The sequence below is a fragment of the Camponotus vicinus genome, unplaced genomic scaffold, assembly GCF_025532165.1.
Source record: "Camponotus vicinus isolate PSW18456_S1 unplaced genomic scaffold, iyCamVici1.0 SCAF_1, whole genome shotgun sequence".
NCBI classification, from domain to species: domain Eukaryota; kingdom Metazoa; phylum Arthropoda; class Insecta; order Hymenoptera; family Formicidae; genus Camponotus; species Camponotus vicinus.
The window spans coordinates 19,842,623-19,855,783 of NW_028141945.1; the positions used below are offsets into that span (position 1 = coordinate 19,842,623).

The 13,161-nt window shown below is 32.7% G+C and overlaps 1 protein-coding gene across 15 annotated transcripts in view; it reads left to right on the top strand.

Annotated features, from left to right (window-relative positions):
- The window catches only part of Tpst (tyrosylprotein sulfotransferase), a 375,255-nt gene that overhangs the window by 339,357 nt on the left and 22,737 nt on the right, over positions 1-13,161 (top strand). For 13 of the 15 annotated variants that reach the window (XM_083078154.1, XM_083078156.1, XM_083078149.1 and 10 more), the window contains one exon: positions 9,433-9,524. The exons of 1 other annotated variant lie outside the window; for it this stretch is intronic. The gene's annotated coding sequence lies outside the window, so the exon portion shown is untranslated. Of the gene's footprint in view, positions 1-1,846; positions 2,026-9,432; positions 9,525-13,161 lie in introns of all 15 variants that reach the window. One more of the 15 variants, XM_083078161.1, reaches the window with a different exon arrangement.

A 13,161-nucleotide genomic window follows, 5' to 3' on the forward strand; every position in this document is an offset into this window, starting at 1 on the left:
TATCAACGAGACCGAAACAGGCTCGCTACTTGACATTTCTCCGGTGAATTTGGCTGATCATTATACGTCTCTCTTATGGATCGTATTTTTTTTCGCCTAACAATAAGTTCCACGGACGATTTTGTTTCGAGATATCGAGCCTACCTGGCGCGGCAATCGATAGGATTTTTACATGGGCGTATAAATTGCCTTTCCGGATAATAATTAGCGTCTGGCACCAAGTTTATCGCACCGCTGCGAGGGTAATTTCCCCCGAGGATGCAAACAGCCGCGTTGTAAATTTGGTTATACGCGAATACATCTAAACACCTGAAATATCTTCGAACCGAAACCAAAGCCGGATCTCACGTGCACCTCTACGAAGCTGGAATTATTTTCGCCTGTTTAACTTTAACAATAATTAATTTATAAGCTTTCCAAGTAATGATATTCAAATTGATTCCCTAATAAATCCTACAAAGTTGTAGGAAATTTTTCAAACATATAACATGTACATTTTTGATCGATTTCTCGCAGTAACTTTTGAATTTCAAATTCTCATGGTCGAGATAATCTCCCTCAGCGAAATTGTCGAGAGAGCGCATTATTTTTTGCATTATATATATCTTTAAATAACTTTGAAGAGTAACTAAGCTTCAAATTAAAATTCTATTAAAGTAAACTTTGCCTGAAATTAAACACAAGCGTAGTTTTGTTAATCTTTTAATTTTAGTTTAGTTTGCTTTGAGAACTTCCTTTCAACTTTTTCGGTTGTAACTCGCGCAAATTATCGATGCCTCGGTATTTTCACTAGGAAAAATCAACTCCAAATTGATTAAAGAATCTATTATTAAAAGGATATTAGATGATTTTGCTCATCCTTGATATTTCCGTAGACTTTCTTCTTTCATTTATTTTTCCTATTTTTCTATAATACTTGAATCATTTATTCGTAAAATTGATTTATTCGCGATAGATAATTTGATCATGCGCACTAATGATTATAATACAATAATTATTACGATATTTTACATAACACTTTCACATACGACGTACAGAAATCGTATAGAGAGAAATAACGCAAATCATATTTATCAGATGAAACTGCGATTCATTTTCCAGTCGTATTTACAAAATTGTTATCTATGTTATCAACGCAGAGTTGCGTTTTACGACATTTTTATCACTAAAATACAAGTGAATAAATAGAATAAATTAAAATTAAAAAAAGATGGCTATTGGGAAAATATAATATTCAAAATTTCGATGTGTATTTTAGTTTATAATATGCTATATAACATATAATAAACATAATGTAATGGCAACGAATGAATTGCTACATAAGTTATATACACTACCGCTCAAAAGTATTTGGCCACCCTTAATTTAAGAGAAAACTCGAAAACGAAATTGTGTCTATTGCCTTTCGTCGATGTTTATTATTTATGCGCTAACGGAAAGTCGTTCTCAATAGCTATATTATAAATATCACTTCATGTTTACTAACAGATAGCTACAAAGCCAAATAAGGTATTTATGGCTCTTTTCCTAGAATGAATACTTTTAAGTTTTTACTACAAAGGCGCGTGTTTCATGGAATTTTTTTGTTTATTAAATATTTTAGAATGTAACGGATATAGATTGTGTCAGTTATCTGCTGCCATTTGAACAGAAAACACATCTCTTGATGCATATTTTGCAAAAATAATATATAGATAGAGAAGATATAGATAGATATATAGATAATATATATATAGATAGATATATAGATAATATATATATATATATATATATATATATAATATATAGATTAATATAAATAAATGATTTTTATTTATTTATAGTCATTTAAACACAATTTACCTAGGTGGCCAAATACTTTTGAGCGGTAGTGTATGTATGCGGTCTTTACACACGAGATATGGTGAACTATTGTTTACGGTGTATCGCCGCGACCTTTCATCATTCGTGCCGTAAGACTCGAGCGAGCAGCAAGTCTAAAGAGACGCTCCGTACATCATATTATCTGAAACACCTTCGCCAGAAGTAAGTTTTTCAATAATTATCTTTATTATTAATATTTTAGTATTGTTATATAGAAACAAGATATTCTCGTAATCGAATATAAAGCATTAATCGCAAAATCTGATATCAAAAAAATCACTCGATTTTTTTTCATTTTTCCAATCGCAGAAAAATATTTTCAATTTTTCCGAGAGCGTGACGATTTGATAGTCAGAATTTTAAAAATCGCTGTTCACCAGTGACGTTTCATCTTTGATTTCCCGATTTTTCATTCATCAGCAATGACGCGGACGAGCGAGTCGTTGTCAATCCTTTAACGATGGAATTTTAAAAATGTATACCTGCTTGCTTAATTAAAATCAAGCAATGACGAGTATGTTCGTCAACAGAGTGAGTACATCTGTATATTTGAATTAATTATAACAAAATGGCAAATACTACGAGTTAGATTATTTAAAAAATCAATAATTTTATTCAAAATTCATTAATATAACAAATGTTATTACAATTTTGAGAATTTAAATAAAGCAGGAAAAATTCATACATGAAAGAACGGAAAATAAAAAGAGAAATAAAAAATTTATTCTTTTCTTATAAAATACGATATTTTTGAAAATAGGGTGCAACACATAGTGATATTTCACGTGTAGGGCACTAATATTTTCCTTTAGAAATCCATCTTTGAAACAATTGGAATATTGCGTAGAATTAGTTTTTGATAAAGTACTGTGTATAAAATCTGGAAAATGTTTTCTGATAAGACGTATAGGCTTGGGAAATGTAGCTAGCCGACCGACTTTCGAAATATTTATCGAATTTTCATCTTGAATTGCATATCGCTCAATAGTTTTTTCAATACATTGGAGTAAGAAATTCATTCATTTCCTATTTAATGTTCCATTGTCCTTTTTACATAACAAGTAGAAATTCAGGCAAATATAATGTCTAGAAGATGAAGAAATATCTTGTAATATTTTTTAGCCTCTTTCTTGCTATTGAATATGTTTACAATATGTGTACAATTATCCCATCACTATTATCGATTCCGTCCATGTTCTTATCGTAGTCAAGGACCACGTCTCATTTTTTTAACATCTCGTTTCTCTATTTCCACCATATTATCGTCATGTATCGTACTAAACAGCAATACATATCTTTTATTTTTCCATTTCAATAACATCACTTTGTTTTTATATCGTGCAATATGTTCCCCTGTCTCTCTTATTCTTACATCTGAAGGAATACCACGCCTGTTTTTTCGCATTGTACCAATAACATCCGTTTTGCAAGTTCTATATTAGTGTACTAATTACACAGGCCCACAAAAAAAAAAAGTTTGCAGTACTTTTGACCAGACATACTTTTTCTTTCGTATTTTTTGACGCTGAATCCGAATCTGCAATAAAAATGTAGCCTTCTCCTGTATATTTTTAACTTTCCTTAGAAAAACCCCATTTTTTACGTTTTTTTCGTGGTTTTTTAAAATTAAAAGAAAATGGAAGAAAGATACGATTAATTTGACTTCAGAATTGAATTCTACGGTAAAAAATACATCAAAAACCATGTCTTGAATATTTTTTTAATGAGATTTCAACCCCTCATACGGCGTTGAAAAGGCTAAAGAACCAGAAAAAGCCAACATTCATTCCAAATTTGATTAAAACGCGATTAAAATTTGATTCTACAACTTTGAAAGAGTTTATAGGCATTATAAATACTACTCTGGGGATTTTTGAGGTCGCTGATCATGAATTTGATGTCAGATTTTTTAAAAGACCACTCCCAGGAGACGTTAGTGGATAGCATACGGGATAAATTAATTGGTTTTTGATAGTACCACTATTGAGTACTAATACTTGTTTGAGATATCATAATACGTCTCGAATACAAGTGACAATTGTGATTGGGCTTCTTTCACCCCAACTTGAGCTTCAGATTAAACTAACACTTTATGTTTAAGATGGCAAAGATCTATTCCTATCGGTTATGCTGATAAAAATCGAGCAGAAGAATATTTAGATTTACTTAAAACTTATTTTTCAAATAAAGAATTGTATTCGGTAAAACATATTTCAGAAAGAGAGAGAGAGAGAGAGAGAGAGGGGGAGAAAGAGAGAGAGAAAGCGTTGACACCTAGTATCCGTCACTTCGCCACTGAAATTCAGATTTGTTAGCAAGTATTGCATTATCTCAATTACAGTATCATTAAAAGTATGAGACACTTTCTTGAAATTAGCTGAAAATACTATACCGGGGTTTATTAGCGTCGCTGATCATGAATTTCAAATCCAATTAACAATTAACAGTCCAAATAAACCTTGTTTTCATGAACCATGTTATGGAAAACCGCCAAAATAGTATTTGAAACATCGATTTTCAGAAAAACCAATTAATTTATCTCGTATGCTATCCACTAACGTCTCCTGGGAGTGGTCTTTTAAAAAATCTGACATCAAATTCATGATCAGCGACCTCAAAAATCCCCAGAGTAGTATTTATAATGCCTATAAACTCTTTCAAAGTTGTAGAATCAAATTTTAATCGCGTTTTAATCAAATTTGGAATGAATGTTGGCTTTTTCTGGTTCTTTAGCCTTTTCAACGCCGTATGAGGGGTTGAAATCTCATTAAAAAAATATTCAAGACATGGTTTTTGATGTATTTTTTACCGTAGAATTCAATTCTGAAGTCAAATTAATCGTATCTTTCTTCCATTTTCTTTTAATTTTAAAAAACCACGAAAAAAACGTAAAAAATGGGGTTTTTCTAAGGAAAGTTAAAAATATGCAGGAGAAGGCTACATTTTTATTGCAGATTCGGATTCAGCGTCAAAAAATACGAAAGAAAAAGTATGTCTGGTCAAAAGTACTGCAAACTTTTTTTTTTTGTGGGCCTGTGTTATCTAAATTTAATCGGAATAAGCAGTTTAAAATATGATGTGACACAATTGAAGGACAATGCGGGTTGAAGGCTTGCTTTCTGGATAATATGAACCGTAATATGTACATTTACCAGTTTATACGCAGAAATTAGATAGGATGTAGCCAGTTTTATTTTTGCATAATGCAAAGAATTTTATCCCAAAACAATTTCTTTTCGAAAGTATATATTGTTTCCAAGACAAACGCTCTTTCCAAAGTAACAACGATTCATCGATGCAAATACTTCTTTCAGAATGTATATAAAGTTTTACATTTGTACTGGACATTTTGCAAAACAATTTGAATTTTGTCAATTTTGTTTTTCGAAGAATTGAAAAAAATTACTCGGATTCGTTTTTTCCATTATTTTATAAAAACAATTTTTCACATAAAAATCTTTTATTTACGTCAAATTTCATATATATATATATATATATATATATATATATATATATATATATTTATATAAAATTATATAAAAAGATCTTTTTTTTTTGTTATTGCGACAATATTCTATTTATTATTTTACAATTCTGGACTTTTGTGCAACAGGCTTTTTAAAATTTAGATATACTATTTTGCAAAATTGATTTTTTATTTCTATTTTCTTTTTTATTTATTATTTCTCAATAACTTGCGAAACATTATGTAAACGTTAGCGTCATAAGCTTGTATCCTTCGTAAATATTCTAGTCTTTCAGCAAATACATCTTCAATTTTTTTAAATTGACAAGTCGGGGATTTACCCTCGTCGGTCTCTTCTCGGAAATATCGAAGATGTGATAAAGGATTTTCTCACTCTTACTATGCTCTTCCAATAAAGGCGAGGAATCGTATTCATAATTTTCAAATTCGGGACACGTGTCGCTCGACAATCTTGAATGTTTACATCGCCTTTATTCGACTTATCATCATCCTAATGCCGGCGATCATCTCGATGTCCTCCGGATCATCGAAACAATTCGATCTTGGACTTAATGTTAATATCGCTAGCCAGTAATATTATGCGATCGCGGTTGTCCAGTTTCAACAGCGGGATTATAATGCAGCCATGACCGACGTATCTCCTCCATGCTTCTGACGGCACTCGAGTATTCAGATTCATCAGAGACGGTTTAATCAGATTTGCTTGAAACGCACCGTCGACGAACAGCAGCCCGATGTCCGGTAGACTGGTTACATTTCCACGGATGCTTACTGTTAGCGTTTCGTCGAAACTAAGAGCTTCCAAGGCGTCTAACAGCGTCCACGATTTCGCTCGGTTACATACGGATAGGTGGAATTGAAACGTTCAAATGCTTGAAAAGTCACCGACGTGGACATGGGTCCCTCGATTGTGATAGATGGTATCTTATCGTCGCCTTGGGATATTCATCCCTTCTATCTTTTTCAGCTTCTTGAAATAGGACAAGATGGCAATAACGAAAGATATGATTTTTTTATGGTAAATCGAAACTCTTTAGGAAAAGAAATTATACGTAAAATTATCATGATACATATGCTTAAATAAATATTAATTAATATATGATTCAATAGTTTTAAAAGCATAAACATAATTAGTTTTATAATTAAAGTCGCACATCTCTTCTTGTGCGAAGCAATTTATCTAGCTTTGAAAAAATAGAAGAAATCGTAGATTTGTTAAAAAGATGTGCGAGAGAATTTTTGTTTTTATTAGATAATTTTACGATTAAAAATTCATGAATTATATAAAATAGAAAACACATGACAGAAATTACATATTTTTTAATGACATTTTATTAAAAATTTTGAGAATGTAGGAAAAATTATAAAAATTAAAAATGTTAATTTTAGTAAAATTATAAGTTACAAATAAAAATTACAAATATAAAAATGTGCAAAAGAGAGTATCAAAATACGAAAAAGTACGATTAAAAAAAGTTTACTCTTTGCTACGAGTTGAAACGTTGTCGCCTGTACATTAGCCAAACAAACGGTTCGTTTAAGGGATTATCTAATGGTTCCGAGACCTTGTATACACGACTTTATAGCGTAGTTTTAAGCTCCATCCGTTTTACATGGATACTTTTCACCCTACATATGCCCGCGTCATGTAAACAGCTTTTAGGAAGGTAACGTGTCACGCGCGGCTCGTATCGTCGCGATATCCCACGCTTTCGCAGCGCGAAACTTTTATAAATGGGGTTAATCTCGCGCTTTGTACGGTATTCACGATATACAAAACGGATGAAAGGACGAGCGGAATACATTTTCTTTCAATTATTTATATAGAATTTTTATAGAAATTTTTTCATTAAATATATTCTTTGTTAGGAAATTTTCACTAAGAAAAGTCGATTTTTTAAAATCGATAATTCTTCTTCTTAGTCCTTTTATTTGATTCCGCACATGGTGATCGATGATATATACCTGTAAATATAAATATATATTTTAATATATATTTAATATATATTTAATATATATTTAATATATATTTTAATATATATTTTAATATTAAAAATATATTCAATATATATGGCACACAAAATATATTATTAATAACATGCATCATTCATCTTCATCAAAGTTAATGAAAGTACCTTTAATGAAAAATGATGCACATATTAAAAATACTCTAGTCTAATTAAAAAATTAAAATGATTAAAACTTAATGTCGACAATTGAGAAAAGAGCATCCTTAGCAAAATATAATAAAATAATTGTTTGATTGTAATTAGTGTCAAATTTCCAATTATTAGAGAGAGTCGATGTATCGAAAATGAAGACCTCGCAATGAAAAATAAATTTATCTCGACATTTTCTGCCGTGGAAAGAAATGACCTCAAATTGGTCAAAGAATCCGTGAGATGAAAAGTGGCTCGCTACGGTCCAGGGAACCGTGTATAAAGGAGAGTTATTAACTCTCAGAGAGAGAAGAGCAAAGACAGAGAGAGAGAGAAAGAGATAAATAGATAGAGAGTGGCTATATTCGCTTTGCTACGCATTTTGCTATCGTAGAGAATTTAATAAGCCGCCTGCTTCCTGCTTCCATTGCATCCGCGACGGAATGCAGTCGATCCTCGAAACAGCACTTTCTGGCAAGTTATAAGCCGTGGCGCATAAACGATCTACAATATTATCCACGCTCGTAAAGGAGAGATATTATAACGACTACAAGATGTTGATATTTCGCGAGCACATAATAAATTTTATATATTCGTATAGTATAACACAATTATTTTTTAAAATAATTATAATTTAATATCGATTGTATTAAAAGAAATCGAAAATACCATTTTTTTCCCAACCTCATAAATTCTGCCTATTTTACGCGTCCTTTTACGTAGCTTTCATAAAATTTATGTTTGCATTCATATTCATTACATCGTAATGGTCCCGTTTCAAAGGGTTGAAAGGGCCTCGTTCCTAGCAAACGCGTTTATACTCCGAAACACACGGCGTATATTAATTGCCTGTTAAAAAATGACTACCGTGCAAGAGAAATATTCCTTTAACGTGTATCTTTGTGGCTGTGTTACTGTATGAAACTACGTTCGCAATATTTTATATCATTGAATTTCGTAGAATAATAGTCAAAAATTATAAAATGATGTAACATGTAGAAAAAGATCTCACACACATGAAAGTAATACGAAAAAACACTCTTGTCTCTCTCCTTTTCTCTCTTTCTCTCGCGCTCTCTAATTTATCTTGTTTCTAACAAACTCATTTATTCTCACATAGCGCATTATTCGCTATACTAATTATTTCGACATTGTTTGCAATCGGAGAATACCATGTTGTGCAATGTGTGTTAATTAATTGTAGCAGGGTTTGATCGGGTTTGACCAAACAGACCCGGTTGTTTGCGATCGAAACGCAATAACGCACCCGCGTAACCATATTTCAAAACGCGATACTCCTTCTGCATAAGATCTGATATCCATTTACGGATTGTTGGCATAAATAAAATTATTCATCGTGATGTTCATTCGTGATTCATTATTCAGTGATGTTTCGAAATTTATACTTGCCGTCACATAGAAAATGTTTCCAGATATATCTGAAAATAATTTTGGAAAGAGTCGAGACTCAATATTTTATCGATTCTAAAAATTCTACGTGACATCTAGTTTATTGCAACCCTATTCATTTTGAATATGTAAGAAATGTACGAAGAGTGTATCGAATAAAACGAAAAAAATTGTAATAAAATATTTTCATAAAATAAAATGAAATAAAGTAATTTGATATTTCTTGGATAAGATTAAAGATTGCATTCACCATCTTTATGACACATCTAAAATGCAAATTTACAAAATTACTTGTTCAAATATTCGTTCAATGCTCGTTGTACATTCGTATCGTATCTTATGTTTATCGATTTATCGCGAGGACAATTTCGTGCGCGTCCTTTCAGTATATATTGATTATACGGTTAAGAGTAATTAGCGTTAATTGAACGGAGAGAGAGAGGGAAATGCGAGGGGTTATCCCAGTTATCGAGTCTGAACGATCGTTTAACAGCCAATTAAATCTCTCACTAGGTTCTGCCAACGGGATCGCTGTTGTTTGCCATTGTCTCGCGATTATCAACTATTCCACAACCCTATCCAGTGGTCAAATTGGGCGAAGTCGGGTGAGTGTGACTAAAAAGTTACTATAAACTAATTATAAGCGAACATGTGAGATCATTATAAGGAATATATTCTTCACCTTCTTCATCTCAATAGTTCTTTTTTCCTCAAGATAAAGAATATATTTTTTTTTATTCTTTGGCTTTTTATTGCTTGTTTTCCAGAGAATTTAAGATTAAAATAAAAATTCTCTGTTTTGATTATTTTTTAAAATCATTATATAAATTCATCCTCTTAATCAATAATTAGAAAAGATAACTTTATGATTCGATTAGATATATCACGAAATGATAAAATTATATTATGGTATGAAGGATAACATTTGTATTTTCTTCCAGACAGCTGAGAAAAGTACGATAAAATATTTGATACGTGAAATAAGATTCCTACGTGAAAAATTAAAATCACTTATTTTCTAAATTAAAACATTTCAAAAATGCAAATTTTCTTTATTGTCAATAATCTTACTTTTCTCGAGAAAAGAATGTATTTCTTTTCTTTTTTCTATTCTTTAGCTTATTTTTTATTAAATATATTTTTCAGAAAATTTAAAATTAAAATAAAAATTTTCTCTCTCTTTCTTTCTCTCTTGATTACTAATTTATAATTAGAATAAAAATAACTTTATGATCCAAGTATAGATATATCTTATAATGATATCACACATGTTACTTTACAAAGGTTCAACATTTCTTTTTAGGAAGCTATAAAAGTAAAATATTTGAAGCGTGGGAGATAAAATTCCTATTTGAACAATCAAACATCAATTATTTAAAAAAAATGTACATTTTCTTTTTTGTGGAGACGAATGTATACACCGGGTTTTCTACTCGCGCTAATCGCATTTAGTCACCGAGGAATCTTTTGAACCCGTCAAGGAAGAAAATCCTCGCTGCGCCGAACATATTTTCATCAAAGCGCTCGTTTCCGATGAAATCCCCGCGTTTTCTTCACCGCGCGAGTTTTATCTGGCATACAAAAGCATCTTCTTCTCTTATCTCTCCGTATGTTCTCGTTCTCCATTCCATCGAATACCTACCTCCTTTTGTCGTTGCTCGCGCTCGATTCCACCTTCCCGTTCCTCTTTTATTCCTGTTTTGCTTCCTTTATCGTCGCGATATAAATCGATTCCATTTCACGATTGGAACGCATAAGGTGTACGAAGACGCGAATTTCGCGAGGCTGCGACGATTCGCGCACGCGTGTCAAGCAGTCGTGAGGTAAAAGCTTCAAATGTCCAATATACCCCATGCACCTGTTGAGCTCATTAACAGAGCGAATTTCCATCTACTCATCAACCGTATTTTTCCGCCGTAAATCTTCACCGGGGCTTGAATACCACGGCGAAAAACGGAAATTACAGTCCTCGAAATTGCGACGAGCAACGACAACTTTCGCCTCTCGACAATATTCGTCGAGGGAAAGATTGACTTGGGATTAAAAATGGGGTGCGAAGAATTGAAAAGTAATCTAGAGACAGAATAAACGAATAAATAGCAATTAACGAAATTCGAAGAAAAAAGCGTGATTCCGTTAAAGCGGAAAAATACCTCGTTACAGACTCGATGTAGCTTTTTGCGATCTAATTAACACGCGACGCGTGAAAACTCCATATGGGAGCGCTCGTTTTGAGTAAAATATTGCGTTCACCGCGCGAGAACCGCGTGAACACGTTGAAATATGCAACGCGCATCGACGCGTGAGACGAGTATTCGCGTTTTGATCAACCAGAAATTAGAATTTTAATTTCCGTGACGTGCATCGCCGATATATCCGCGGTGTCACACATCGATCGTGTTTCCCTTGTACTATGGATTTCTCGAAACAGAGAGAAAACTAGAGAGATGTGTATTGCCTGCAAGAGAGAAGCAGTTATATATTTATTAAATAATAAACTTTTGAATTATTTTTAAATAAACTTTTTTCATGCAAAATTATAGCAAAATATTTTAGTGGCATTCTTGTGCGCGATATTGAGAAGAAAGTTACTGAGAAAAAATCGATTTCGAAAATTGATACACAGTATTAAAATACTGTCTCGATGAGCCCTCGACTCTGCGCGTCATTTATTCATCGAGAGCGTCGAGAGCGGGTCAAATTATGAGCGCGGGATGAAAGTTATTTTAAGGGCGCTCGATCGATGCAACCCGGGTGGAAAGAACCGATGTCGAAATCGAGCCGACGTTTCTACTGACTCGTGCAAATCAACGATTGAATTATTCATCGCCGGCGGTGCCGTTGCTCTCCTCAAAATGTCATTCCTACCCTTGTTTTACTTTCCGTTCGATCGCGTCGCAAATCGATAAGTCGATAATCCTATCCACCGATCAGTTTATGATACACGGAATATGATATACCCATCGATGGTGACATGCCCGTTTTATACATTCACGAGGCAGAAAAAAAAATTCGATATTTTCGATATAGATTAATTTTCTAGTTTTTATCGAGATATTAATCTACGTGACTGGGTGAAATAACTGATCGAAATAAAATGATACTAATTTGAAAAAAAAAATACCAGAATGCTAAAACACAATTCAGTCGAATACTACTGGTTTATTAAACATCCGAATCGATGTTCGAGCTCTTACTCGAGCGTCGAACTAAACAATAAATTCGCAACAAACTGTCGTGTTTTGCGAGAGATAAACAACTCAGCACATTGTACACTAGAGAAATTACGAAAGAAAACAAAGCGGTAACGTTAGAGTTTGAGTCAACGACGGAAATCCCTATTTATAGCGAACATTCTGCACACGTCCGCCGGATATCCCTCGCAAGAGTATCGCGGACGTGTCATAAAACACGATACATGCAAAATCGATAGCTGTCTATCATATTGCATCGTATGGCAAGAACAGACGACTCTTTCACGAGATCATCGTAAATCTTAATTTTTTTCTCCTTATTTAGTTCAGAAGCGTCTCTCAATGAGAAGCAAAACTGGATTGAGTCATTTTGTGGTACATTAAAAGGAAGGGAAATTTAAAAATCAGAATTAATAGATTAAAAAATCAAAGCTATAAATTTAAAAATTAAAGAGTTCGAAATTATTAGTATTTTGCATTTATTTCTGCAATTATTAATTTTCATTCCGTTCAAGTAAATGTACTAAATGTTCAAGAAAATGTATTAAAGGCGTGTTTTCATTAAAAGACAACTTTCTAAAAAGACAATTTTATACATAATTACATGGATATAGTTGGATGTCAACCAGAAAATCTCGGACGATTTGGTGAATTAAATAATCAATTGTCGTATTTTTCGATTTTCGATTTTCCTTTGCCTGTACTCTTTCGCATTCTTTCGCGACATAAAAAGCAATGCTAAATTGGAACACGCTCGATAGCTCGGCATAATTAAAATGCAACTAAAGCCGATTTCCTTTACAGCATCCAATATATATTCTCATCGCTTTCTCTCTTCCGATCTTGTTTGAAAAAAAAATTGACCGAGTCGAAAGCGATTCTCGCTAGAGACGAGCAAATGTAACGTGGCAACCATTGCGTTTAATTCACGCTCGATTACACGCAAATGCGCATGAAAAATAGGGTGATTAAGATTTCAATGTATTTTCGTATCTTCTCGAGTCTCCTTTTCTAGGCATTAAACGAGCAAAAAGCATTGAGATTGTTA